Consider the following 27,961-nt stretch of genomic DNA (forward strand, 5'->3'; position numbering starts at 1 on the left):
ATTGGCGGTCAGTTTAGCAGGTCTTCACTAGACCTGCTAAATCGACTGCCGATGCATTGATCGGCACAGCATCGATCCTCCGGTAAGTGTAGACAAGCCCTAAGGCACAAAGAGACAAAGTAACTTGCCTAAGGTATATGCTGAGTCATTGTTGCAACTAAAATTAGTATTTGGGCCTCCTGACTCCAGTCCTGTGTTCCAACCTGTAGACTATGATGCCGTTCTACTTGATTACAATAATCTCTCCCTAATAAAAGAGAGAGGTTGTTGAGCAATTATAGATATTAAGAATGTGCTTTGGAACATTATTAGGGGGTCTCTCAAATACCTTTAACATGTATTTAATTCACTGGTTAGTTGCTTCATACTACTTTTCAATGGGGCTTTCTGAGGCTATCGAAGTCTGGCTTTAATATTTTCTCTTCAGTACTTAAGACTTTAAACAGGATAACTTGGTGGGTGGAGTAGAAACCCAACCTTCTTGCACCCACCTCCAATGGAAAAATAAATCTTTAACTTGAACTTGAATTCACAGAGCTCTCTCAAACATTGAGTATCGATGTTGTTTCATTATTAAACCACTGTGCTGCTGTTACCATGGAAACAAAGCAACAAATATTTGGAGCTATGTAACACCTTCCACCAAAATTCCAGACAAGAATATTTTGGAAAGTGCTTCTGTCAATCAGGCCACTCCTGTTCATTGAATGAATGCTTTGTGTAGCTCGAGTGTACTCCTGCTCCGACTTAAAAGGGTGGAACTCTCCTCTCAGCTTTATAAACAGTGCTTGTGTTTACATTTAAAAAAAAAAAAGAAATTAATTACTTCAGCACTATGTTCCCCAGTCTAAATGACAAATATGGGACTTCAGGAATGTCCCAAATTTAAAACTTAAAGTGTCTTTAAAAAAAATAAATAAATCCCTATTTCCCCGTAGATTTACACTGGCAACTTGCCAAATGATTTCACCTTGAACCCAACACAATCAATCCAGAGATGAAAAGGAAACACTGAAAACTTGGCCAAAAGTTATTTTTATCTTACTAAAATAACATGAGCCATCTATTTATTACCAATGGGGATGGATTTTTGAATTCTGCCAGGTAATTTTTACCTGAGGCTTCCCATCTGTTTATACAGTTGTAGGTGAGGGGGAAAAGCGACTAAACACAACAGGAGCTGCTTTCTAAAATTTAAAATGGTCCTATTGTCTGTCTTGGTCTGCTTCCTTGCTTTTACCTGCAGACCAAAGTTACGACAGTTTAACTATTTAAATGCCAGAAAGCTACTGGAATAGTTCACTGAAAGATCTAACAGATGAGGAGACAGGAAATAGAATGGTGATTCTGGTCCTCAGAAATCTTCTGAGTCTCACCATAGTGTTACACTAAATAGAACTAGGAGTAACTTCCCTGACCTACCCCATTTTTTACTTAGTTGAACACCATGGTGAATCAGACCTACTGTGCATCAAATCTTGTTGCTCTTCTGAGGTGGACTTCATAATAATGTATTACTCTAGGTAGCATCTTTCATAGAAGGATCCTGAAGCAATGAAATGTTAGTTAATTAAGCACCTGGGAGGTGGGGTAAAACCCATAGGGTTGTCTGAGTGTTATTTTATTTTTTAAAATTCCAGTTGAGCTTTTCTTCATTATTTCCCCACAATGAACACCTCCTTACCCACCAGTGTTGTTGGGTTTTTTTTTTAAACCAACTATCATATAATCAAGAATTGTTCAAATTTTAAATTTTTTAATTTCAAATAGCTCTAAAAGTCATTTTCAAATTACAGAAAAGTTGGGATATCCCTGAGTGGTGGAATAGTCCTGAAAGCTTTGCTATCCCGATCCTTGGCTTAGTTATAAAGTTCTGTTTTAGGTAACTGAAAATTGGACATGGCAGAATGAAGTCCCTCTCCCAGCTAAAGGTTGTCTGTGGGTCAAATCCTAGCATGTGTCTTGTCCTAAAGGAGCATATAATCAAGCTACTGCCCCCTTTTATAGAAGGCGCCTCTTTTGTTCTCTCAACCCCCCCCCCTTCCAGGACGGAGGCTGCATTTTACCTCACAGTCCCTAATCAGCTTGAGGCAGATTCCTGTCCACCTGTGGCTGGATTCACTACTATGTTACTCCATATGCTGTTGTAAAGCCACTCGTGGAGTTACGCTGGGATAACTCAGGTCTGGATGTTAAATGACATTCTCTCTAAGTACTTCTGCTATCCCACACAGTATTATTTTTCAGTGTAATGATACAGCAAACCTGATTAGGCACTGGTTTGGTTAGATTAGATTTATTGATTAAAATATGCTCCCTTTTATCTGTTTTTGTTTATAGAGATGCTAAAAAAAGGGGGGGGGAGTGTGGTGGGATTCAGAAGCCAGGGTTTAATAGGAGCTCAAGCCTAATTAGGCTATTGTGCGGCACCTGACGGGGATTTAGGAATAATTGGTGATCAAACCCAGGTAGCAAGGAACTGGGCCTTCACCAAGGAGGGAGCATAGGGTAGTGGGAAAAGGCCAGGCAGGAGACCCCTGAGAACAGTAGTTGGCAGTTTCCTCTCTCTGGCTAAAGGCAGAGAGACGCCGGAGGTGGGTTGTCCTGAGCTAGGAGGAAGCTGGAAGCAGTGACAGTAAAGTCTAAGCGGTGTTTGGATGGGGGAGGGGGCTGCAGGGAGAGAGGGAAGAACTCTGCAGTTGCTCTCTTTGCACTAGAAAATGGAGATTCTTGATAAGATTGGAGGAAGCTCCTGTGGCTGACTGTGACACGAGCAGGACCTGGACCTCTGGGATGAAACCCTGGGAGATTCTGACTGTTGCAAAGATTGCAGCAAGCGGCTGAGGAAAAGGCCTGAAGAAAGGCTAATCATAGGATGGAGTCCAGGGGGGGCAAGGGCAAGGTGTCTGATGGAGCAGACCACGGAAGCTCATCCTATGGTCACTGTATTCAAACCTGGTGGAGATGGAGGGCCTGGGTTCCTGTACCTGCCACTGGGAAAGTGGCACAAAGCCCTCCAATGTAAGGGGAGAAGGAGGAATTAGGACCCAGACAGAAGGGCGTAAGGACTGCTGGGTCCAGAGCCAGGGGCCAGAGACCTCATACAGGGTCTTGGAATTATTTGTTAGACTTCCTCTCCCTTTGGAAGGGGTAGCACTAAGCTGCAACCTGGCCAAAGGGCTGAGTCATGAAAAGAGACAGATCACAACAGGGCTGGAGTGGCCATAGACAGAGGGCTCCAGACATAAGAGATGTACCAGGCCTGGCACCGAGTGGTGTGTGCCTGTCTAAACCTAGTCATCCCTGACTGTTTAAAAATACATCGAGTGCAGCAGTACGCTTTAAGATCCCCCTCCCGTTGTGAGCCAGCCACCTTAAAAACTCCAATCCCTCTCCATTTTAAGATATTGGCTCATAACTTGCGCAGTAAACAGTCACACATGCCAAATTAAAACAATTCATTATTATTATTACTACTACAGCATAGCCTGCTTTTCTTGCTGCCTGCCTGTTTCATTTTCCATTGGCTTCTCCAAGCCCTCTCTAGACTCACCTGACTGGCCAACTTGCTGCAACTTTTGTCTTTTTAAAACAAGGAAGTGTGGCTGCCAAGCACTACCCTCCCCTCCAATTCTCATAGCTCCACCCTTAACTAAAATTAAGGACTCTGAAACCAGCATGACTGTATTCCAGCCAATGCGTTTGTATTTCAACCAGTGCCCCAGTGATCAAATCCACATCTTCTAACTGCAGCCAGAACACTGGGTTGTAAACACCATGCAGATTGCTTTGTGACCCACCCCCCTTGCTTTCTAAAGAAGCTTTTTTAAAAAAATTCACTAAAGTCACTTAACCAACATGTTTAAACCTCAGACTGACGCAACTAATGTGTGCATATGTGTTGAGTGGGCAGAATACTAGGATACACCCCCTTTCCTTCTGTGTCTGAAGAGGGCTACAGAATTCCTCCCCCTCCCACCAGAACCTGCCCATGCAGCTTCTGGAAAAAGCCAGCGGGGATTGCTGCAGAGCAGTGAAAGCTGCAATTTTCCCTTGGGGCTGAGCTTGCTCATTCAGCACTTTTCCTAATTTGTCTCCACTGGTCCTGGAGTGATACCTATGCAGTTTTCATTGATGGTATTTACCTGTTGCTGCATGGCCACAAGCCCGAATCTCTGTCCATGCAATCGGATGGATGCTCTGTCATTTGACTTCAATGAGGGCGGGACTGGTCCCAGCTGCCATTCCTACTAATATTGGCCCCCATCCACCCAAACACTTAAGCATATGCTTAACTGTAAGCATATGAATAGTCTCATTGACTTCAATTAACTACTCATGCATAAGTGTGTGCTTAATGTTAAGTGTTTTGCTGGACTGGGGCCATTAGGAGCCAGATTCTCTTCTTGGTTATACATTTAAAGGGTTTTCTGTAGGGATGGCCACAAACTTCCCCTTAAAACTTTTTTTCAATGGAAAACTGAGTTTCTGACCAAATGAAAATTTTTGCAAAAAGTGTCACAGGAGGGTGAAGTACTTGGAATGGGGCAGGAGACCTCATTTTCAGACCAGCCCTAGGTCTTCCTTCATGTCACAGGAACAGAATATGACCCTAAAAGGACAGAGGAGTGAGAGAGACCATGAGCTGTGTTAACTGTAGGTGAATAGCCCTTATTAACTCGTAAGCTCTTTGGGGCATGGGTATTTCTTGCTCTGTGCTTGGGCACCACCTCAAGCAGTGGGGTCATGATCTATGACTGGGGCTCTTAGGTGCTACCGTAATACACATAATAAATAAACTGTTGAAGAACGCTACCAATACACTGCAGAATCAAAAATTAGGCTCCTCTATACTAATGAAATGACAAGACATTGAGCTATGGTGCAACACTTGGGCATCAGAGAATGAATATGAGTGTCTGTCTTAACCACTGAACCCTGAAAAGTCCAATTAAAACCTCATGAAAAATTGTTCACTGATATTTGAATATGTACCAAAAAAAAAAAAGCTTCATCGCTCAGCTTTATGAGCGTGTATGGCCTCTACGATTTCTGAAAACTGTAGTGTATTTTTATGAATGTCATATATTCTAGATTATTTAGCAAGTTGTGTGCTTTTTTTTCTCCCCTTTTCTAAGCTTTCACCATTGCTTATAACCCAAACCACAAATAAAGCATTAAAATTATTGATGTGAGCTAAGCAGGAGGGCAGTTGCCAAAAATAGCAGTATTCACTCAGGCTTATTCTATGTAGCTCTGGAAAAATTATTCCCAAAGCTGCAGCAAAGATCACATTTTTTCCTTTCTTCACTAATAGCAAAAATATTACCTTTCAAGTGCTCTGTTATTCCTGCAGCTGGGGGATAACCAGGTTGGATGACGCTTGAGGTAGCTACATCAGCAAGGCCTGCCAATCCAGCCTTCTGGTCATAAATTGAGAGATTTATTAAGCCCCTCTCTCTTGCTCTCCATTTTTTTTGTATGGCAGGAATAGATTTTCTTTCACGAGAAAGCAAACTATATAGATGAACGAATGAAATCCCTTATTTGACCTAACTGAGCTGTAGGAACTTTATTTCATGTTCTTTACACTTAATGAGGTACATGAGAGCAACTTTAGTACGTGTTGGGTCTCTGAGCGATGGCATATTTTTTTCAATAGAAGTTTGTAGTCCAGCTTTGCTATTTAGTTTAACTGAACAAGAGATGGGCCCAGAGATTCAGAAACCTCTGAGGATGGAAGAGGACCTACTCCTTGTGATACCTTGTCCTTCTGTAGCACCTGTGAGGGTATGTCTACACTGGTTGGGAGGTGTGATTCCCAGTGCTGGTAGATGGATGCGTGCTAGCTCATAGCAGTATGGACATGGCTGCATGGGCAGCAGCACAGCCTCGCCACCGAAGTGCAAGCCCAACTGACCCCTTGGGTCCAAGCTTGGGTGGCTAGCCTGAGCCATGCTGCCATGTCCGCACTGCTCTTTTTAGCACGCTAGTTCAAGCAGAGCTCATGTGCGTCTATTTGTGCTGGGAATCACATTTCCCAGCTTCAGCGTAGACAAACCCGGAGTGTTACAAGAATGAAGGTCTTAAGAATGGTTCTCCAACTACTACCAGCAGAGGTGCTTCCCCAACCACCACAGCTCACATGGTGGGAGCTGCAAGAGGCATTATGCCTATCTAAGGGGAAGAGGAAGCATGAGTAAGAATGGCCCATGCTATACACAATGGCACAGTGGGGTGTGTGCACTGTAGGCTCACTCTTCTGGCTGGAGCAGAGGAGCAGTTATAGCCTCCCCCTCTCCCCTCCTTCTGGACAGGTAGCACAATTGCTGACATTAGCCTTGGCCAGCTCTTGTATTGGGGAGCGAGGCCCAATCTAGCCCTAATAATAGCAAGCCTTTTAAGACTCCTGTGAGCTGGGCAGCTGATATTTAAACTGAGATATGGGGAGCAGTAGTGACTTGTGCAAGGTTACAGAGTGAGTCACGGGCAGGGCTGGAGACGGAACCCAGGAGCCCTTCTGTGGCAGGACGCAGTGGGACCGTAGGAGACAGTGAAAGAGAAGTGGTATTGATGAGAAAGCAACAATAAGGAAGGGAGGGAAAAAAGACCATGAGCTGTGGAAGGGCTGGAGGAAAGAAGAGCAGAAAATACATGCTGAAGTTTCCAAAAAGGCTTTCCTTAAAGGAAAAAGCAGCAAGGGGTGGACATGGCACTTACAATAGCCTCTCCTCAATATGCACAGCTCTCATTGGCAAGGGAGAGGCACGTTTTGCCTCCTGTGAATCACTGACAGGCTGTTGTGGTGCTGGATAGTGCTACTTACCTGCACTGAGCCAAGGCACAAAGGCTCAGAGGAATAACTGATGCTCCAAGTGAATTTAGGGAGGGAAGGCGGCCCAGGATTGGGAGCTGCAAGATCTGGATTCTAGCCCCAGCTCTCCCTCCAATATTCTGTGTATCGCTTTGGGCAAGTCACCAACCTTAGAATCATAGAATATCAGGGTTGGAAGGGACCTCAGGAGGTCATCTAGTCCAACCCCCTGCTCAAAGCAAGACCAATGCCCAACTAAATCATCCCAGCCAGGGCTTTATCAAGCCTGACCTTAAAAACCTCTAAAGAAGGAGATTCCACCAGCTCCCTAGGTAACCCATGCCAGTGCTTCACCACCATCCTAGTGAAAAAGTTTTTCCTAATAGCCAACCTAAACCTCCCTGTGACACTGTACCCCATAATGCTTTATGGGAATATGACATAACTGGAATATGTTTTGTGCTGCCCGTGCCATGTAACATATCTCTAAAAGTTATGGTCTACTGTATCTATTCATCCTATTTGTACACATATAATTTTGTACTTGAGGTTAAGAATATTGGCTGTATACTTGCTTGATTTCTAAGTAAGCTTTGTGAGGCATTTGGTCAGCTTCTTTAGGAAGGAATTTGCAAGGTTAAGTACCCGATCAGGAAGCACTTGGGGAACAATGAATCTTGGAATGCTCCAATCCACATAAGAAGTCTTCCTGGAGACATGCAAGATACCATGGGGACAATGGCTTTTGCCTGTAAAGACTGTGAGTCATGCATGGACATGTGACTTGCCCGGGTGACTCCAGAACTCCATCTTGGAGCTGGACTTTGCATAGGAGTGAGGAGGGGATCTCCACCCACAAGAGAGAGTCTATTTAAACCCCTGGCAGCCCTCCATTTTGTCTTCAGCTGGCTAAAGAGGGAGCCTCTCCACCCCACAAGATACTTGGAAGAAACTGGAACAAAGGGGTGTGAGTGATTGCTGGACCCAGGCTAAAAGGAAATTAGTCTGTAAAAGGGAGCATTCTGGAACTGGTGAGGATCTCATCTGTATTTAGTTTGTTTAGACATAGATTTGCGCATTTTATTTTATTTTGCTTGGTGACTTACTTTGCTCTGTCTGTTACTACTTGGAACCACTTAAAACCTACTTTCTGTATTTAATAAAATCACTTTTTACTTATTAATTAACTCAGAGTATGTATTAATACCTGGGGGAGCAAACAACTGTGCATCTCTCTCTATCAGTGTTCTAGAGGGTGAACAATTTGAGTTTGCCCTGCATAAGCTTTATGCAGGGTAAAACGGATTTATCTGGGTTTAGATCCCATTGGGAGTTGGGCATTTGAGTGCTAAAGACAAGCACACTTCTGTGAGCTGTTTTCAGGTAAACCTGCAGCTTTGGGGCAAGTAATTCAGACCCTGGGTCTTTGTTGGAGCAGACAGGAGTGTCTGGCTCAGCAAGAGAGGGTGCTGGAGTACTGAGCTGGCAGGGAAAACAGGAGCAGAGGTAGTCTTGGTACATCAGGTGGCAGCTCCCAGGGGGTTTCTGTGATCCAACCCGTGTCACTCTCCCACTGCAACTTGAGACCATTACTCCTTGTTCTGTCATCTGCTACCACTGAGAACAGTCTAGATCCATCCTCTTTAGAACCCCCTTTCAGGTAGTTGAAAGCAGCTATAAAATCCCCCCCCAAAATCATTCTTCTCTTCTGCAGACTAAACAATCCCAGTTCCCTCAGCCTCTCCTCATAAGTCATGTGCTCCAGCCCCCTAATCATTTTTGTTGCCTTCCGCTGGACTCTTTCCAATTTTTCCACATCCTTCTTGTAGTGTGGGTCCCAAAACTGGGGACAGTACTCCAGATGAGGCCTCACCAATGTCGAATAGAGGGGAATGATCACGTCCCTCGATCTGCTGGCAATGCCCCATCTTATACAACCCAAAATGCCATTAGCCTTCTTGGCAACAAGGGCACGCTGTCGACTCATATTCATACTTCTCTGTGCCTCTTGTCCCCCATCTGCAATATGGCAATTAAAATCTCCTAGGAAGGTTGGGATTTGCAGTACTTTGAGATCCTCAGACAGAAGGTGCAGTAGAAGTATAATTAATCTTTGATTGCCTTGCAATTGAACTATCATCTGCACTTACATTGATTAGGACCTCAATTTTAAGGTCTATTCCTCAAGTCCTCATGCTTCAGAGTATAAGTTGATTACTAGCTAGGGTAATGAAGAAACCTCCAACACTGGCAAAATTAGATGCATCATGGGGGTGTTCCTCTTAAGCATCAGCTGCTGTCAGAGACAGGGTACCAGAATTGATGGACAGTAGCCTGTTCTGTTTTGGAAAGACCTATGGACCTGATTCTTCTACTGAAGTCAACTGGAGTTTTGCTACTGACTTCAAAGAACCCTTTGGCTCATTGCTTGAACACAACAATGTGTCACTTCCTTAGTCACTGCCACATCCTGGGCACCATGCTTAGGGTTCTATACACAAGGCCAGTGATCAATTCTACCCTAGGTCTGTGGGTGAGAATTTACCCTTGGAGAAGCGTAGCAGCCAACAGAAGGGAGGGGAAGAATATACTGGATGGGGACCACAAAAGTTGCCAAAATGAGCACAAAGGGAAATGGTGCAGCCTTGGAGCAAAGCCAAGCTTAAAAACCAAGAAACCCAGTTGCAATAAAAGGAGATGTCCGAACCAGGGAGAGAGACCTGCCTCCAGGCTCTGCTGCCAGACAGCAAGGAAAGAAACACATGCACATCATTGTTGTGGGAGTTTTTTCTCATTAGATCAAAAGGACAACAGCACTGCAATCTGTTGCTTGGGAAGAAATCGCAGCAGAGAGGAGGAGGAGGAGAATACACATGTGGGTAGAAAGACACCTCTTGGAAAAACAACCAAGGAAAGATCCTGGGAGAAATATCTTGCCGAGTGGATCAGACAAGTCATCATGCAGTAAAAGAAAGGAGAGAGTACAGGAGTGGGCGATGGACAGGCACCTTACCGCATGTTGATTGTGCCACAGCCTCCATTGGTCCTTCCTTCATGCTCCCACTCCTTCCCACTTGAGTGCTAGGAGTCAGCTGTGACAAGCAAGATATCGCTGATTTGGATTGGCTACTTAGATTAACAAAACTGCTGCCTCAAAACACAGCCTGACTGCAGAATAGACACTAGATAGATGATGGATGAATAAACAATAGTAAATTGGGGTTACAAGACTTAATTTGTCCTCCCTGCAGCTTTTCGCTGCGCAGAGCCGTAGCTGGTTTTTCTCTTGGGATTTAAAAACTCTTCTGCTTATTCCATCAGAGATTATAAACCCCAGGCCTTATAGCTATTACTTTCTCAGGCTATATACATAAATCCTAGTAAATGTAATCCATAGCTAATGGTCTCCTGGGACTTGGGGGCTCTGAATGCTCTCCGTGTTCCTCCTAATTGCTATGAGACTTCATACCCAAGTTAAAATACGTCCAAGAATTTAGCAATTTGACCCTTAACAGCCCAACAATGCCCCATTCGGTCTCTGTAATCCCAAACGTCTTAGGCAAAGGTTCTCATTGAGGGCTAGTGTCTAAAACAAATCTGAAGTTTGTAAAGCAAGCAGTCTGTTAGGCATTGGCCTAAAGCTAGGAGAAATTTTTGTAAAAAGTGTGTGTTCCTGATCCATAACTCAAATAGGGCCAGCTCTACTGTTTTTGCCGCCCCAAGCAGCATGCCAAATTGCCACCACAGAGGGTGGGGGCAGTCCATGTGCCGTTAGGGCGGCACGCGCATTTCCACAGTGGCGGCAATTCAGTGGCAGCTTCTGTTCGGCTCCCGCAGCCGAATTGCCGTTGCGGGAGCCGAACATAGAAGCTGCCGCCGAATTGCCGCCGCTGCGGAAATGCACGTGCCGCCCTAACGGCACACGGACTGCCCCCGCCGTCCTGGGCGGCAATTTGGCGCGCTGCTTGGGGCAGCAAAAACACACAGACTGCCGCCCCTTGCAGCTTGCCACCCCAAGCACCTGCTTGGAATGCTGGTGCCTGGAGCCGGCCCTGCTCAGAAATACCTTGTGTGCTTAACCTCAAATGTCTGAAGATAAATCTTCCTTTGCAAGAGACAACACATTAAGCATTTCAGGTGAGAAGGAGAAATTTTTCAGAAAGTTGGGGGTCAAATGGTTCAAATCCATGTCACTATGGAAACTCTTGCAACCTAAACTATGGAGTCAGTATTATGGCTTTGTAATACTGGTGAATATCAAAGGCAGAGAGACAATCCAGGCTGATTTCCAGATCCCATGTTTTCAGTTAGAAAAATCCTCTCTTGACTTGTAAACTCAACACTTTTTTCATAACAATGTCTAGATACTGGGAATGCCTATGGAATGCCAGATGTTTGTTTTCATTGTCACTTCTCAGAGAATAGCCAGGCTTTAAAGACTTGAGAAGCAGTTGAGCAAAAGCACCATGAAACATGAATGGGTAGGAAAATAGGACTATTTGCTAGATGCTGAACTTCTTTAGGAAAAATGTAGCCATGAGCCTTTGAGTCACAAAGTTTGAATTTGGCTCCGAACTACCCACCCCCAGTTCAGAGTGTTCTGATCCAGGTTTTTGATTCAGCTCCCAAGAGAGGTAGTAGAGGCCAGCGACCCTGTTTGGAACTGGATCTGAACTCCCCCAGACTCAAGCATATGTGAACCTGTGGCTTTGTTTTCAGGCAAAGCTAGGATAAGAGAGAAAAATTGGAAGAGGAAAAGGTATTAGCTAATTCCTTAATTACCTTTTGTTCCTTAAGAAGGTATTGCAGGCAGCCTGGCTGGAGTAATATTTCTTTACCTCTGTTCATGAGAGCTAGGAGAAGCAGGTCTATTTATTTCGGTTTCATCAATGGCAAACCAACCTCTCAAATGATCACAACATTTCTTTTTCCTCCAGCTCTAAACAGATAAAATTACTACTTAGAAAATTCCACCTAACCTTTAAGGGTTTCAGTCACAGCAGTAAACACTACTGTGCTTCAGCAGAGCTCTTGCTTTTGCTAAATTGTATTACAAGCACCTTTTAATTACAGGGAATGCAATCTGATGGGCATAGGAAAGGTTGACTCCCAGAGAACACATGATAACCAGGGCCGGAAGAGGCTGGTGAGGTTTGTTGGGTATTTTTTTGGTTGGGAAAGAAAAGGCTTTGCAGAGACGATTAATAGTAAACAATGTTAATCTAAATAGATCTCTGACAGAAGACATCACATTCCTTTAGTCCACTCTCCTCGAGTTATTTGGACATTAACCATTTCAGTTATGAATGTAGCTAAACAAAGGATAAGAAATGCCCTTCCTAGATGACAATGATGGAAAGTTGATATACTATTTTGATCGCTATTGTTTCACTGTTGCATTTGAAGGAACACAAGTTAATACATGGTGAGCTTCGTTTGCCTCTGGCCTGCACTGGTTTTATCCTAGTGTAATTCTATTGACTTCAATTAAGGTATTCCCAACTTGGGCTCGATCCAAAGCCACTGGAAATACTCACGTTGATTTCATTTGATTTTGGATTATTCCCTTTCTCAGCTGTAAGAGAGGAGAATTGGACCTTCATCTTGCAAATGGATTAGCCTTTCATTATGGCCAATTGAAAAGTGAAGCTGGGATGCCTTCCTTTGAATCCCTAAATCTGTGTTTTGTTTTCTAACTCTCCTGAAGTGTGCGTGTGTTTGTTTTTAAATAGGTCAGATCAAATATAGATTGGAGGGAGCTCTTTTTTTAAAGTCCCCGTCTGACTAACTATAGCAACAGTCTGGCATGACAATTCCATCTCTGCCTCCCACTGTTAATGGTAAGGCTTTAGGCCGTTGGGTAGGCAGGGTATCCTTATCACCTTGGCAGACTTCCAGCTCCAAATAATAATCCATTAACGTCTGCCCTGTTGGCATTCTTGCCAAATACGAGGGATATCTTTTAAATAAACACCGGCAGTTCCCAGTCAGAGACAAGAGAGAGGGAGTAGAGGAAAAACAATCCTTGACATTTCAGTGACTTTGCAGGGCTAGCTGACACCTGGTACCACCCTTATCTTGTGGTGTTTATGCGGAGCTGCAAAGCACGGCTTCTCCCGTTGGCTCCTTTGCCATCTTTAAATAGAACTGGAAAGGCTTATAATGATAGGAGTAACTTTTTTGGACATCCACTATATTTCTCCCCCTCCCCCACAAGCTGGGGAGCTCTTATGTTAATATTAACATCTGTACTCCTGTTTTCCTCTGAAGTTCAGCAAACACAGCTTAGCAGGGCTTCATGCCTCGTGCTTTGCCAACAATATTTTTTTCCCACAGTTTGTTGGACTGACAAGTTTTACAACACAGCTCAGCTTTTGTGAGGCCCCTTTCCCACCACCTGATTCCTTATCTGTTCATCCACCAAACCAAACAGCCACATATTGATCTGAATCATTAAGGTCTGCACGTCCAATTTTCAGGGGATTCTAAACCTTGCTGTTTCAGTTTGTTTTCCTCCATTTCATTTAAGGGCTGTAACCTGACTCTCAAGGACAACTTGAGGTTTATTTTTCCAGCTGTTGTATTTTGTTTGGTGATAATAAAATGTCTTGTTTGGATATTCCATAATGTCAATAAATGAACTGTCTAGTTTTTGTTTTTGCCAGGCAGTTGGAAATCCCATTTCAGTTCCTATTAATTTGGTTAGTGAACATTAAAACATTAGTATTCGAAGAGTAACATAAGGCCAAATCCTGAGGACCTTATCTGGGGTTTGAATCTGATTTCACTTATGCTTGTCTTACGCTAGTTCACTGAATTTTTTTTTTCTTTTTCTTCAGTGGAGTTACTCTGGTGTATATTGACTGTAGATCAAACACCGAGAAGCCCAACAGCATTTCCTCAGCTTTGCACTCAGTTTTCATCAGCCTGATGTAAGTAATAAATGAGTAAGGACTTGAAGTTTTGACCCACAGATATTAAATTTGCTATTGAATTCTATCCCATTCTTTGGGTCTGATTCTGCAGCTACTCCATGCATAAAATACCCCTTCAATTATGCCCTTTATTTGCAACTTTGTATTTTATTTATATGCTTTCATCTGGGGTTTTAGGTTTTTTTTAATTTGATTAGTATGAAAAGTAATAATAACTAAAGTTGGCAGAATTTGTTTTAAAAAGTTTTCATGGCAATATTGGTGGTTTTTGTTTTTTAAGCATTTTATTTTTTATTTTTACTATTTAAATTTCCTCAGTTGTGGGAAATTATCGGGATCAGACAATAATTATTTAATGATGGTAGACTTTGAGATTCCAAAAGTTAAAGTTTTATAACTGTTAAAATGCAAATTGTCAACATCATATGTCAAAATTTTAGCCTTGAATCAAACTCTAATATGTTCTCGAGCAGCATTTTTCATACTTTGCCTGTCAGTAAATTTCTACGGTCAATGGGAATCTATAATATGTCAATTTGTGTGTACAGTGAAATTGATGTTTACTGATTAAAAATCTAATGCTTCCAAACCTAATCATAACTAAGTCACCATCTACTCATCTGATTAAACCTCCCATCAGATGAATGTTATTACAACTTTGTGTGTGTGTGCGTGTGTGTAATTAAGAAATGCAGATAGCCCCATGAGGAAAAAACAGAGGTTGCAGCATCTTAGAGATAAAATGCAGACCTTTGGCCAGTGGAGGGAAGGAGAAATTTTGAAGCAGAGCTTTATTTTATGGGCGTCAAACTTTTTAATATTCCATTACTGTGCTATTCAGAACAGTGTTTGAACATCTGCATATATTTTAAGGAAGACCACTTTCTGGGGCCTTATTTCACATCTCCTCATAATCAAATGAAGAAATAGTGTTCAGATTGGTCCAGCATAGATCCCTATTAATGTACTGTTAGTTCAACATGTTGCTCCACCTCTGTACAGCCTATATATAGCAAGCCCCATATTCGTTCCTGTTCAGTTACTTAAGGCTGGGACCAAGTTAGTTTCAGTTTCTGAAACAACACCAAGCGGAGCAAAATCAGGGTAGAATGACTGACTGGAAACATTCCCCAAAGACAGTAGATTAATGCACAAGCACACGCTGATCCACCTACTGTGGAAAAGAGGCATCACTTACAAATCTCAGTCTTCGCAGATTCTGCCCAGATGTTTAAAGGCCTCGCTGAAATTGTCTGTACTTAAAAGGCATTATGAGTAAGTGCTCAGTACTTATGCTGTAACGTCTTTGGCAATCAGTTGATGATTGAACCAAATTGTTAAATATCCCTGTTAGTGAAAGGTTATTCCTTTTAAATGCTTAAATATTATTACCAGGACTTAAAGGGAGAGCAGCAGAAGAAGCCAAACAATAATAATCAGAGACTAATTAAAATAGAACAATGCATTAACTAGTACATTTTGTGTGTGTGTGTATGCGTGCATGTGCAAATGTCTATGTATAAAAAAAGACAGGTACTTAATTTAGGGATTAAGTTCACAGCTCCTTGTTTCTCTGTTTAATGTATTGGACTATACTAAATTCTTATAATTGGGGCATGTCTTTTCTTCCAGTTATCCTGGTGGAGAGGAGCTCTAAAAGCAAATTGAACTTGCGTAGGCAATATAGAAAGACGCAGCAGTAGCTGTGTGTGCCAATGGGCCCCTAGGCAGGCATACGTGGGGAGGAACAGCAATGCTCCTTCCCCCATTTGCAGAGCCGACTTGGGTCTTAATCATAGCCTCATGGATCCTGATCCAAAGCCCGATGTCTACACTACACACTATTTCAGTATAACATATGTCGCACAAGTGTGTGGATTATTCACACCCCTGAGCAATGTAAGTTATACTGACCAAAGAGCCAGTGTGGACAACACTATGTTGGCAGGAGGGCGTCTCCCGCCGACATAACTGCTGCTGCCTCTTGCAGAAGCAGGAGTTATTAAGCCAAGAGGAGAGCTTTCTCCCATTGGATTAGAGCAGTGGGTCAGGACTCCATTTTAATGGGGTCGCGAGGCCTGGCTTAGACTTGCTGGGGCCCAGGTCTGAAGCCAAAGCCTGAACCCCAGCACCTGAGGCTGAAGCCAAAGCCTGAGGGTGGTGGGGCTTGGGCTTTGGCCCCCCTGCCTGGGGCAGCTGGGCTCGGGTGGGCTCTGGTTTCATTCCCCCCCCTCCTGGGGTCCTGTAGTCATTTTTGTTGTCAGAAGGCGTCACGGTGCAATGAAGTTTGAGAACGCCTGGCTTAGAGCATCTTCACCAGAAGCACCACAGCGGTGCAGCTGTAGCTGCCGTAGTGCAGACATAGCCCAAACAAGACAAGGGAATAACATTAACCTGTTTAGAAGGTGGAGGCAGGATAAATGAGCATAGCAACATTGTCTTCAGCAGAGCTATGCTGGCTTTCACCAGCTGAGGATCTGTTCCTGGGTCTCCACTTTCCTGAGTTCCCGCCCCCCTTTTTTTCTTCTTTTAAAGCCCTTACTATATAATGGTTTACAAGAGTAATCATGCAACACAATAGTTACTGTCTAGTTCACTTCGACGGTAAGCTCTTTGGGGCAGGAACTTTTTTTGTTTTGTGTACAGTGATTAGCACAATGGGTTCCTGGTCTGATAGGGGGTTTATAGGTGCTGCCACAACACACACAACGTGCTATAGCTTATAGTAATGATAGTGCTGTATTTTGGACTATTCATGTCAGATCTAGTGATAGTTTAAAAAAAAAAAGAAGAATAAGGGGAAATGGCAACTCTGCTTCCGCCTTAGGTGCCTCTTTTTCTTTTTAAAGTCTACTGTATGTAACCTCTTCTAATCCACATTGGTGCAGGAACTGTGTTTTGTGGAACTACACTGAAAGAAGTGTGTTAAGTTTCCTGTGGTTTGAGAAATTACCTTGTTCCTCTGTTTCAAGGGCTTGGGGAAACCAGAAAACCAATTCCGTGTTGCTGTTGTGACCACTGAATGAATACAACAGCATATTGTATTTTTGTAGGTTAAAAAAGGTAAAAGTTTAAAGGTAGCCGGTCAGATCCTGATCTCAGTTACACCAGTCTCAGTCCAGAGCAACAACAGTAACTTCAAGGATTTGATGAACAAATCTTGTTTGGTAGGGCTTAGACATCCCCCTCCACTTTGGCAAAATCTATCCGTCATGACCCTATACTGAAGTGACCCACACTGATAATGCATTCCACAACTGATCCTGACTCGAGGTCTTTAAAGAGCAAGTCTCTGCATCTGTCTAGCTGGTATATCCAGGCTCTGGGTTATGTGAGTTGCAATCTCCCGTGCTTGTCCAACTCTATCTACTAGCCCACTGTGCAGATACACACCTCCTTATCAGCTATAGTTGGCACAACAGAAGTGTTTCACAGGCAGAGTTTCATATCCCATTTTTAACACTCTGCCTCACACGGGAGGGTACGGTATGTCTTTTTCTTGACTACAGGGTGTCATGCCCTTTTAACTAGTTGCCACTTCATAAACTTGATTAACAACTTGTTTCTTCATTAACAACCTGCTGGATCCCCTTGGTATGACTTCGTTTCTTCTCTCTGCTATTGCTATTGTGGGGGCTTGCATTACATGTGCAGAGAGACCACACTGATAGTACTTCTCTGTTACCTTTATTTTAAAACCCTAAGTGCTATTAACAGGTTTCACATGTCCCTTGCAATACAGCCTCTCTTATTTCACAGAACGTCTTGTTCTTGTTTCCATTGTTCAGGTCTTCATATGCCCCTTAAATATCAATAGGTGTGATTAAATATAAACAAGGGACTAATGTTTAATCGTTGGCGAGATTAAGGAGAAACTAGAAGCGATGGCACTTGCATTCTTATGCAGCTGTCAACATTACAGAAGAGCTGGCATTTACTACAATTTTGCAGTCTGCATAAGAATATAATCCCATCGTTGCCTGGAAAGTTTGCAAATAAGCAGGAATCTTTTTCGGTCATGAGTAGATATCTCTGCAAATGGGCATGAATGTAACCAGGAGACCACGGACGTTCATACGTATTTGTTGACCGCAAGATTTCTTGCCTGAAACACTGACCTGGCCGCCCATCCTGAGCTTAGGTGCCATCTTTGAGCTAGGCTGGCTTTTTCTAAACTCCGGGGGAGATCAGCCCCTCTGCTTCAGTGCACACAGAGAGCTCTCTGGGATTGGGAGAGTGGGTAGTTTTGATTGCACTTTTCCTGTGGAGCCAGCATCAACCCTTCCACCATTACTCCATGGAAGTTTGTGAATAAGATGCTAGAGGGATAAGCCATATGCTGTGGCATTGTTCCCTTCCCTATATAGCTGACAGCTTCCCCTAAGCACCTACTGCTTGAAGCAACACCAGCTTAGATTCTGGGCTTGCACCACTTTTGAAGAGGCCTGTTTTTCAGAATTGTGGGGCAGCTAGCCAGTGGCAGTAGGGAGGGATCGGATGCTGTTTTCAACACACACATGCTCTTGCTAGAAGGTTGGAATGTAGCATGGCTTAACTTCTTAGAATTCAGAGGGCTAATGCACAAGGACCTCAAAATACAGACACCAAGGTTTTTGCTCTCTGAAACAGAGGCACAACTCACCCTACCTTACTCTGTGCTGTATCCCTGCAAACTGACTGCTGCTGGGCCCAGACCCAGATCTCACACTTTCCTACAGAGCCCCTGAGCCTGCAAACAGGAACAGGAAAGCCCCTGCAGTTTAGTGACAGCTTATATTTTTACAGGTTTTTTTCAATACACTCTTACCTTTTGTGGGGGGTAGGAATGGGCTCCCCCCTAGGGTTACCATACGTCCGGATTTTCCCGGACATGTCCGGCTTTTTGGGCTCCAAATCCCCGTCCGGGGGGAAATCCCAAAAAGCCGGACATGTCTGGGAAAATCGGGACATGCGGGCCGGCCGTGCGGGTGCTCAGGGGCCAGGCCGGCGGTGCGGTGCCGGGCCGGGGGCTCGGGGGCCGGGCCGGCGGTGCCGGGGGCCGGGCTGGGGACCGGCGGTGCGGTGCCGGGGGTGCTCGGCCGGGGGTCCGGGGGCCGGCAGTGCTGGGCGGGCCGGGGGTGCTCGGCCGGGCCCGGGGCCGGCACCCCAGGGCCCGAGCCGACCCAGGCTGGAAACGCCGGGGGGGCCAGCCTGGGCCACGCCTCCTCCCCCCACACCCCCCCTTACCTGCTTCAGGCTTCCCGCGAATCAAATGTTCGCGGGAAGCAGGGGAGGGGGCGGAGACTTTGGGGAAGGGGCGGAGTTGGGGCGGGGCCGGGGCCCCGTGGAGTGTCCTCCTTTCGGAGGCACAAAATATGGTAACCCTAGTCCCCCCTGCACCATTTCCTGGCCTCTGCTCCCCATAGGTATCTCTGGAAAGATGCACCTTGGCCATAAACACTTGCGTTCATAGCTACACAGACAGGACTGCTTGTTTATCTGTACCAAGCTGATGCGCTTGAAACCAATTGTTCTAATGAAGGCCCCATCCACTTCTGCTCCCCCACAAAAACAGATCATTGAAGGGAGAGGCCAAAGGAAACTTCCTCTTCTCTGCTCAACTTCCTTGGATGAATTGGTCATTCCGGCCCTGAAACCTGTCCCACATCCTCCAGCCCTCTCAGAAATAGTTGTATGTAAGAACCTCAGTAATAGGAAAGCCCAGAAACAGCCTGTTCAGTTTTTGGACTCTAGGACTCCTGTTTAAAACAAATTCCTTAATCAAAGGAAGCCTTCTCGGGGTGATAGGGACCAGCCAGACCTGGGCACGTTTTTTATTCATTTGAGCAAGTGGGTGCGTAATGCGCCATCCATAAGGAACACCATAGCATAATGGGGTCTCTTCCTCATACAAAACTTCACAGTTTGTACAACACGCTGCACTGTTCCTGGAAAGAATCAGAGAGGTAGCCGTGTTAGTCTGGATCTGTAAAAAGCAACAGAGTCCTGTGGCACCTTTAAGACTAACGGATGTATTGGAGCATAAGCTTTCGTGGGTGAATGCCCACTTCGTCGGATCCATGTTCCTGGAAAGAAACGTTTAAAATCTGACATGGGAAGGATGCAAGAATGGGGCTTACAAAATCCTGGTGTGGCTTGAAAGTGAAAAATGGCACACCTGGCATTTAAATAAGCAAGATTTTTACTTTTTTCTCCCCGTAGTGCTTTCTCTTGGGGGGGGGGGGGGAAAGGAAATCCAACTGCCTTAAAGAATGTGCCCTCAGTATTGGCAATATATCACTAGCTATTTCCTATAAAAGTAGAGGGAGTATTGCACACCTATTTAGTTATCCAAAGTAAAAGTGGAAAGTTTTTAAGGACAGCCGCTCTATAATGTCACATAATGAAAATGTATAGTTTTGCTGGCCCCATTCTCTTCCTTAGGACTTGTTGTACCAAAGCATAAAGAGGGGAAACTAATAAACGAAACAGAAAAAAGAATCTTGTTTCTTTGGTCTTCTTGAGAGTGTTTATGTTTTGTCTGAACAAAGTTTACCCACAGCTGGTAACTAGCTACTTATTTAACATTGTTTGCCAGCTTGAGAATGTATTATGTAGGTTACCCTTAAATAGCTCATGTTCAGCTGCAGGGCACCTGTTAGTGGATTGGTAAATGGGAAAATCCAGGGGAAATGCTTACTAAACACAAAGGGCTGCTTGCGGAAAAAGACTTGTTGATCTTGGATATGGTTGTAGCTGCTGTTTGGGTGACTTTAGCAAGGCATTGTGTAGTACGTTAAGTCAATACATGTGTTTCTACGTGTGGAAAAACGAAATCTGAGCTAAACAGAGGAGCAGTGCTAAACAGAACCCCTAACGCTCTACTGTGCTGATTTTCTTCTTTTCAAGCCTATTTTTACCGAGCGATTTGAATTGTCTTTTTATACAAGCCCGTTGTTAACCTGAGAGTTGTCAGATAACCATTCCAGTGCCCCACATCTCGTGGACCACCTCCCCTCCACTTTGTATACTGATCTGCAATCTCACAACTGGTGCTCTAGCATCTACAGCACTTCCTGGCAGTGGCATCTCTTATGGGGGTAGGGGAAGGTTGAGGTGGGAGTAGCCATAGAAAGACTATCTAGACCCCCTCCGCCACACATACATTCAAATCAAGTTCATTTCCCCCACCTCTTCCACTCCATTTCTTTCACACACTGGTGCAACAGTAACTTCCCTGGATGCCTCTGCACAATTGAACTCTCCCTGGGCCCTGCCTTCAACCAACCTTGTGCCCATGTTCATTCTCCAGCCCTGGCCTGTCTTATGGGTCAGAGAGTATGGGAATAATTTTAAGATGCAACCGAGTAGTTGAAGTGACACATGACCACTGTATTAATAGTCAACTACATGTAGCAAAAAGGCTGGCATTTGTTTGTTTCCTTCTTTTTAATGTAAAGGAATTTTTAATTCTGGGGAAATAATAACAGTAGCAAATGTTGTTTCTGTGTGAAGAGATCAGTGAATCAGGGTAAACATTATTTTAGAAAGGTCGTTTTAAAAAAAAAATCATTCTCTAAGAATATTCATCGCAACTCTTGTGCAATAGACATCAGGCCAAGCACCTGCTTCACAGTTGATGAGTCTTTCCGTTGACTTCATTAGTCTTTGGGTAAGGCTTCCGTTCCTGAGCGGTGTTGGCCACCCATGGACTTCAATCTGTCCAGGCTCAGCGCTTCTCAGAACCACAATATTTTTTTCCCCATAGTTTATCCTGTATTCTGCCATCACAAATTGACATTCTGTTCACTACTGAATATTCTGTAGGGGGTCAAATCCTGAGAACAACTTATGCTTGCAGCTTGCTCAGACAAAACTCCCAGTGACCCTTTATTTAGAGACAAGATACTTTGAATGATGGGGTGCCAACATGATCTATGTGTCTCAATCCTCTAAAATAACAAATCCAGGGCTTAGATTAAGGAAAGTCACACTCCAAACTGGCAGTGAAGCCCAAGCAGCAGGCTGATCCATGTTGCTGAATTTTTGTCTTAATGCTGATCATATGTGCAGGCTGGATTTTGAAACATTTGCTCTGGGGATGAATGAGCGGAACTGACTGGATGATTGCCCAGTGTGCAGTAACAAAAGAGGGGAAAGAAAGAGTCCTTGCTGTCATCATTTGAGAGCTTGACTGGTTTTCTCGGTAGGTATTTTTCCAGTTCCCAGTAACCCACTGACACTGGACATCGCAGCAGCAGCCTCAGTGGTGAAGTTGCCTGTGTTATAATCGGAGGGTGATAAAGTGAAGTTTTTGTTGGAATGGCAGTACCAGGAAATGACTGAGACATCACATGACCGAGGATGTGCGTTCTGTAGCGAAGAGACGTATTTACTTCCAGGCTAGACTTCTACCAGACTCCTCCAAGAGTGGTTTGAACGAGTCATTTGAATTACCTGGCCCATTTGCAGTAGGGAGACGTTCGATAGTAAATACCACCCTTGGGTAAGCAGATGGACTGTTTGCCAAACTGGTCCAGCCCAGCAGCACTAAACAAAATATTCTGCCCTCTTTAGTGCTGCTGGTATTGCAAAATCCTCATAAGCTGCTGCTGTTCCTCTAAGCCGTTCCTCTTCTTGCCATTCTAATTAACATGGAGAAAGCATCTTGGATTTGCCAGTTGCCACCACTTGGTAATGGAATCCATCTTCTAAAAGCACATGCACTGAATTTTTCTGAGGAGCGGAGTCCCTGCAAACTCTTAATGATGTCAAAGGCAACCAGGAATCCTCCGTGATTTGGAGATGCTGACATGTCTGAAAAGGTAGCATCAGATTTATGTGAAACTTTAAGCTGGAGAAACATACTTTTTTTCTTTTAATGTTTGGTTGATCCTGGCAGCTGCAACTGCCTGAGCAAAGCAACACCATACAAAAGGATCCACTAACACATAATACCCCTTAATGAGATCAGGCAATCAAGTCCTAATCCCCTGTTAATTAACAGACGAGTGTAGAATTTCTAGTGAGCAGTCCCAGGCATTAGCAAACAGGTTAACTCTGTCAACTATCATCGCCAGTAGCATTATGCTGGCTATTAATTCTGCTCCAAATTATCTGCTGGTGTAAATAGATGGAACTGGATCAGAATCAATTTGACTGCATCAATTTGCACCAGCAGAGAATATGGCTCTAGATATTCAGAGCTAGAAACAAAGGACAGATTCTTCTCCCGTTTACGCCACAGTTATGATGCAACTCCACCTTTTCATTCATTGGTATATCTGAGAACAGACTCTGGGCCATGATTTGGTTTGAAATAAGGGGTCCATGCCTTGAAATAAAAAGAGTGGAATGTCCCTTGACTGCAGTGCATTCTGGGAGTAGAATGAAGACAGGAACAAGAGGTCTCAGAAAAAGTTGCTTAAAACAGCTTTATGTAAACAAGCACCACAACTTATGCTGTGCAGACACTTACTATTTATTTATTGTGCATGACACTCTATACATTGATAAGAAGTCCACATCACTGCACTTAGATATTCTGAGCAGCAAAGATCCACATTCAATTGTTACGTGCTGGGAGAATTCACCTAGTAGATATTGAAGTGGAGGATTTATTTCCTTGGAAGGTCACCTGTAACAGTGGATGGGGTAGCTTTTATTTCTATAAAATAACCAAGGGGAACTTTCTTGCCTTCCTAAACAAAGCCAGCAGCTAATTGCTGAAATAGATCTGATTCAGCTACACACAGTGTTGCAGCATAGCTGCATGTCTCTTCTGTGTGTTGCGAGCGTGCTGTATGAGTTTGGGTGGGATGGGAAGAATCCATAACGGGCAATAAATAACATAAGAAGCATTTGCCCTCTTACTCTTCTACATCTTCTGTATATGGGCAGTGGTGAAGAGTGTCTCTCTTTTTTTTTTTTGGTAAATGAACTTCTCAGTGCAAACGTAAGTCTACTCACAAGACTGCAGGCTGAGAACTTGCTGCTTTATTTAACTGCATCACAACAGAGTGGATGGGAAAAGTTGCACTTCCTAAACAGGAAGTAAAGGAAGGGGTGGACATTAGCTCCAACCAATAATACTTTGAATAACTTGGTTAACCCCTTGATGACCACTTTATTACAGTCTCCTTCATGTAAGGACAATGAATGCGGCAGGCTTCTGAGATATGTGGGTCAGTTTGCAGAAGCTGCTTTATGGGGCAATTGCTTTTGCCTCTGGCTCTATAGCTCTTCATCAGTGGATCTCAAAGTGCTTCACGATCTTTAAAATATTTAGAGTAGAGGTCCGTTAGGGCCAAATTCTGTAGTCTCTCTGTGCATTGGATTCCCATTGATTTCAGGTTGAGCAGTTGTAAGATCAAGCCCCAGACAACTATGCCTGTTAGGATATATCTACACAGGGATGATAATAACCCACGGCTGGCCTGAATCAGCTGACTTGAACTTGTGGGGCTCTCATTCCAGGCTGAAAAATTGCTTTGTAGATGCTCGGCCTGGAGCCTGGGCTCTGGGACACTGCGAGGGTGGAGGGTCCTAGAGCTCGGATTCCAGCCCGAGCCCATAGGTCTACACAGCTTTATCCCTGTGTAGGCGTATCCTTATACCCTCCTGGGATCTTGGATGCATGGTCTAATGGACTTCACATCAGACAGGGAATCAGGAACTTCTGTATTCTAAACCTGCATTTGGCACTGACCTCCTCTGTGGCCCTGGGCAAGGGAGTTGTGCTCCATCTGCCTTATTGATCCGAACAGAGGGCATTGAAGCACTAAGTGTTGAAGTACTACTGTGCACCGTCTCTCCAGTATTCAAGACCCCTCTGAGTTTCCTTGGAAACACAAATCAAATTTCACTTCTTTTTTTTTTTTCCCCATTTGCCACAACTATTAAAGTATCCAGCAGACCCGCTGGAGGCCCAGTATTATTATGAAGCTGTCCCTCGCTTGTTGCCAAATTTATTTCTTTTTTGAATGCTCTTCATCAACTAATTGCTGCTTGGCACAGTATTAAATTTAATCACTGAACTCTGAAATATTGTAATGTGTCTACCTACTCCATGGTTCCATTTGAATGGAAATTTTCTTTCTAGTTTTAGAGACTATTAAAATCCTGCCTTTCTTTGTGCAAAACAAAAGCGGATTGTTTGTTTTTGTTTTTCATTATTTCTGCATTCAACAAAAGATGATTATTCTCTCCCTTCAGTGCAGAGATCCTCTGCTAATATACAGACTACCTCTCTGCCTTCTTTTCCCCTCTGTAACTACAAAATAGAGAGGTTTTCTTCAAACAGGCAACTGCAGTTGAAATGCACAAAAGCCAATTTTATTTAGATAAATCTTCAAGGCTTTCCATGTGAAGGTATAATTAAAAAGTGGATGTCAGGCAGAACTGAATCAGGATAGACAATGCTATAGGCAGCATCAGCATCTGACAGTGATGCCCATTTATGATTAAAAGCAAATCGTTCATAATATATAAGGATTTGTTTCGGTCAGAACCTTTGACCTTTTGAGAAAGACAACAAACCCACAAACATCGGATTGTTTGTTTGAATCCAATTATTGCAATTGCGTTATATCCTAGGGGGAGAAACTTTTCTTGATGCCTACCACTAAGCAGTCTGTAGGCAGGACAGCAATTTTCTTGCATTTTGAGAGCTAGCAGCCCATTCACAGTGGGTAGACTTTCAAAAGACCCATTTATTGAATGACGCAAGGTGCAGATTATGATTCACTCCGTATAGGTTAAGTTTGTAAAATCTGCCATCAACAGCCTGTATTAATTCTCCTGGCACCTACACAGCCGCATAATGTATTTATCATCTCTAGGGCCCCATTTAACTCTTGCAGAGGCTTCAACATGATCTATAGTAAGACCCGGGCAAGAGTGTGATCTTGTCTAGTGAGTTGATTCCCTCTTTATTGGAGGGGCTGGACTGGGGTGGAGGGGAAAGGAGGAAATATCTCCTATATGGCCAGTACACAGTGGCCCAGCAATCTGGTCCTGAACATCCCCTTCTGATTCTGCTCTGACAGTCCCTGCATGTGGTGCAGTTTGAAATCTCTCACTGGCACAGGACAGCTGATTTTCTAGGGCTCAGACAAACGGGCTTATCTTAGCAGGGGGTCCTGTGTCACTATCTAGTACTCCCCTGCTGCCCTTTCTATAGGGTGCTGGAAGGATCCATTAGTTGTGTGCAGCAGTTGAAGGGGAAATCCATGTATTTCCTCGTTATTTCCCCCCACCCCACCCTAAATTTTTGGCATGGGGTGCCCAGAGCCATGCTGCTGCAATGACATGGCCTTTAAAGGGGCAGAACTCCCCTATCCCCATCAAAAGCGGTGGTGGGATTAGCTATGCCTGATGGTGCAGTAGGGACACCTGAAAGAGGCAGTCTTTGTTCCCCACCAAAGTTGTGCTGGTGGAAGCCAAATCAAAGCTGCATATGGTGCAAGAGAAACTGGCCTTAAAGGGGATGGGGCTATAGCCACGCTGGTGTGGCAAGGAGATTGTGGCATGGCCAGGGTGAAGGCCCCTACACAACCAGCACAGTAAGTATCTTCGTATGCCTTGTGCTTGCCCCGATTACATGCACTGTTTAATTACTGTGCATATTGTTTGTGATGGAAGAACTTCAGGGGTTCAGGTTTGGTTTCTAACCCACTGTGAATGAGGAGAGTTTACCAAGCTGGGTCAGAAAGGCTTTGAGGCCAGCTGTCCTCTTGGTATTTCAGCACTTATAGTTCAGGTCCCATTCAGGAAACCCAAACATCCAAGGAAGGAAGGAAAAAAACACAGATCCTTCAAAAGACCCCTCATATTTGCTCTTAAACATGGCCGATGCCTAGAAGAGGGATCTTATTTTATCTGAACCATTTCATCCATCCCTGACTTGTGCATAATGCGTAATCACAGCTCACAGAGACACATCATTGGGGGGAGGGATAGCTCAGGGGTTTGAGCATTGGCCTGCTAAACCTAGGGTTGTGAGTTCAATCCTTGAGGGGGCCATTTAGGGAACTGGGGTAAAAAAATCTGTCTGGGGATTGGACTAGATGATCTCCTGAGGTCCCTTCCAACCCTGATATTCTATGATCAAGGTAATAAATCTGAATCCTGCTTCTTTAAACCTGATCCTGTGGTCTTGATTCAGGCAAACTCCCAGTTCGGATCCTCTGTCATTTATTGTACTTGGGTGAAAACTGTAAAGCTTCCTTTACTACTTGCTTGAATGTTTAAATAAACTTGCTTCCACCATGCCTGCTTCCCTTTTGTGTTGGCGAGCTGCAAACCAGGCTATGGTCCCATTTTTACTGGCATAGATTTCTGCAGAAAGGAAGTTAGAAAGTTGCACGCATGGGAATTTTTAAGAAACACACACAAAACTCATAAATGCTTGTGCACTTCTCCAATTAGAGAACAAGAAACGTTACCATGTGACTTACATAACCAGTTACAACTAAACACCAGTGCTTGAGTTGTTGAACACTTTGGGATCAACCAAGAGAGACTATTTTTAATCACAAAGAACACGTCAAACCCTATTGAATAATAGATGTTATGATCTACTCATGGATGTTCTGCTAAATGAAAAGGCTAAATTCCTTCAATAATCTTTGCATAGCCCTTCTCTTGGGTGGGGAATATATAAAACCACATTAGGGGGAGCTTGATTCAAAGCTCACTCAAGTCAATGGAAACACTTCGATTTGGCTCAGGGCCCTGGGTTTCTAGCCTCCAAAAAGAAAAAGTCTGCGAGGGCCACCATCTTGGCCGACACCAGGAATTGAACCAGAAAGATCTCGAACAAAAAGCATAAGCAACCACATCTTGAGCTGAAGCTCTCCGCGTGGTCCTGAAACGGACTAATTTCCTCGGTGGCTTTGGCACAGCAATGGCCCTGTAACATGCGTTCACCAGGGCGTTACATCAATATGTCTAGCAAGTATGTGGCACTCCGACTGCAGCCCTTTTGAGTTAAATGGAGCAATAAGCTGCTCCTTTGCCTTTCACCACTGCTGAAATATGATCCATGGCGCAGGTAGATTCCAGCTGTGACCTCGTTATTTGGTTCTGAACATTTATTTATGTTCTTAAGACATTATAGCTCCTTCCGCACAGGCAAAAACTGTAAAAACAAAATGAACAGCACTCTCTGTGTACAGCTCAGTTATTTAAGGTGCCCAAGGGCTTGAACATAAGTAGACACTGTGGTTGCATA

The 27,961-nt window shown here is 44.0% G+C and overlaps 1 long non-coding RNA gene across 2 annotated transcripts in view; it reads left to right on the forward strand.

The window, feature by feature from the left end:
• The window catches only part of LOC122173823 (uncharacterized), an 85,529-nt gene that overhangs the window by 23,814 nt on the left and 33,754 nt on the right, over window positions 1-27,961 (forward strand). For both annotated transcript variants that reach the window (XR_010589614.1, XR_010589615.1), the window contains exon 4: window positions 13,654-13,746. This is a non-coding gene — a long non-coding RNA (uncharacterized LOC122173823). The remainder of the gene's footprint in view (window positions 1-13,653; window positions 13,747-27,961) is intronic.

The sequence above is a fragment of the Chrysemys picta genome, chromosome 8, assembly GCF_011386835.1.
Source record: "Chrysemys picta bellii isolate R12L10 chromosome 8, ASM1138683v2, whole genome shotgun sequence".
NCBI lineage: Eukaryota > Metazoa > Chordata > Testudines > Emydidae > Chrysemys > Chrysemys picta.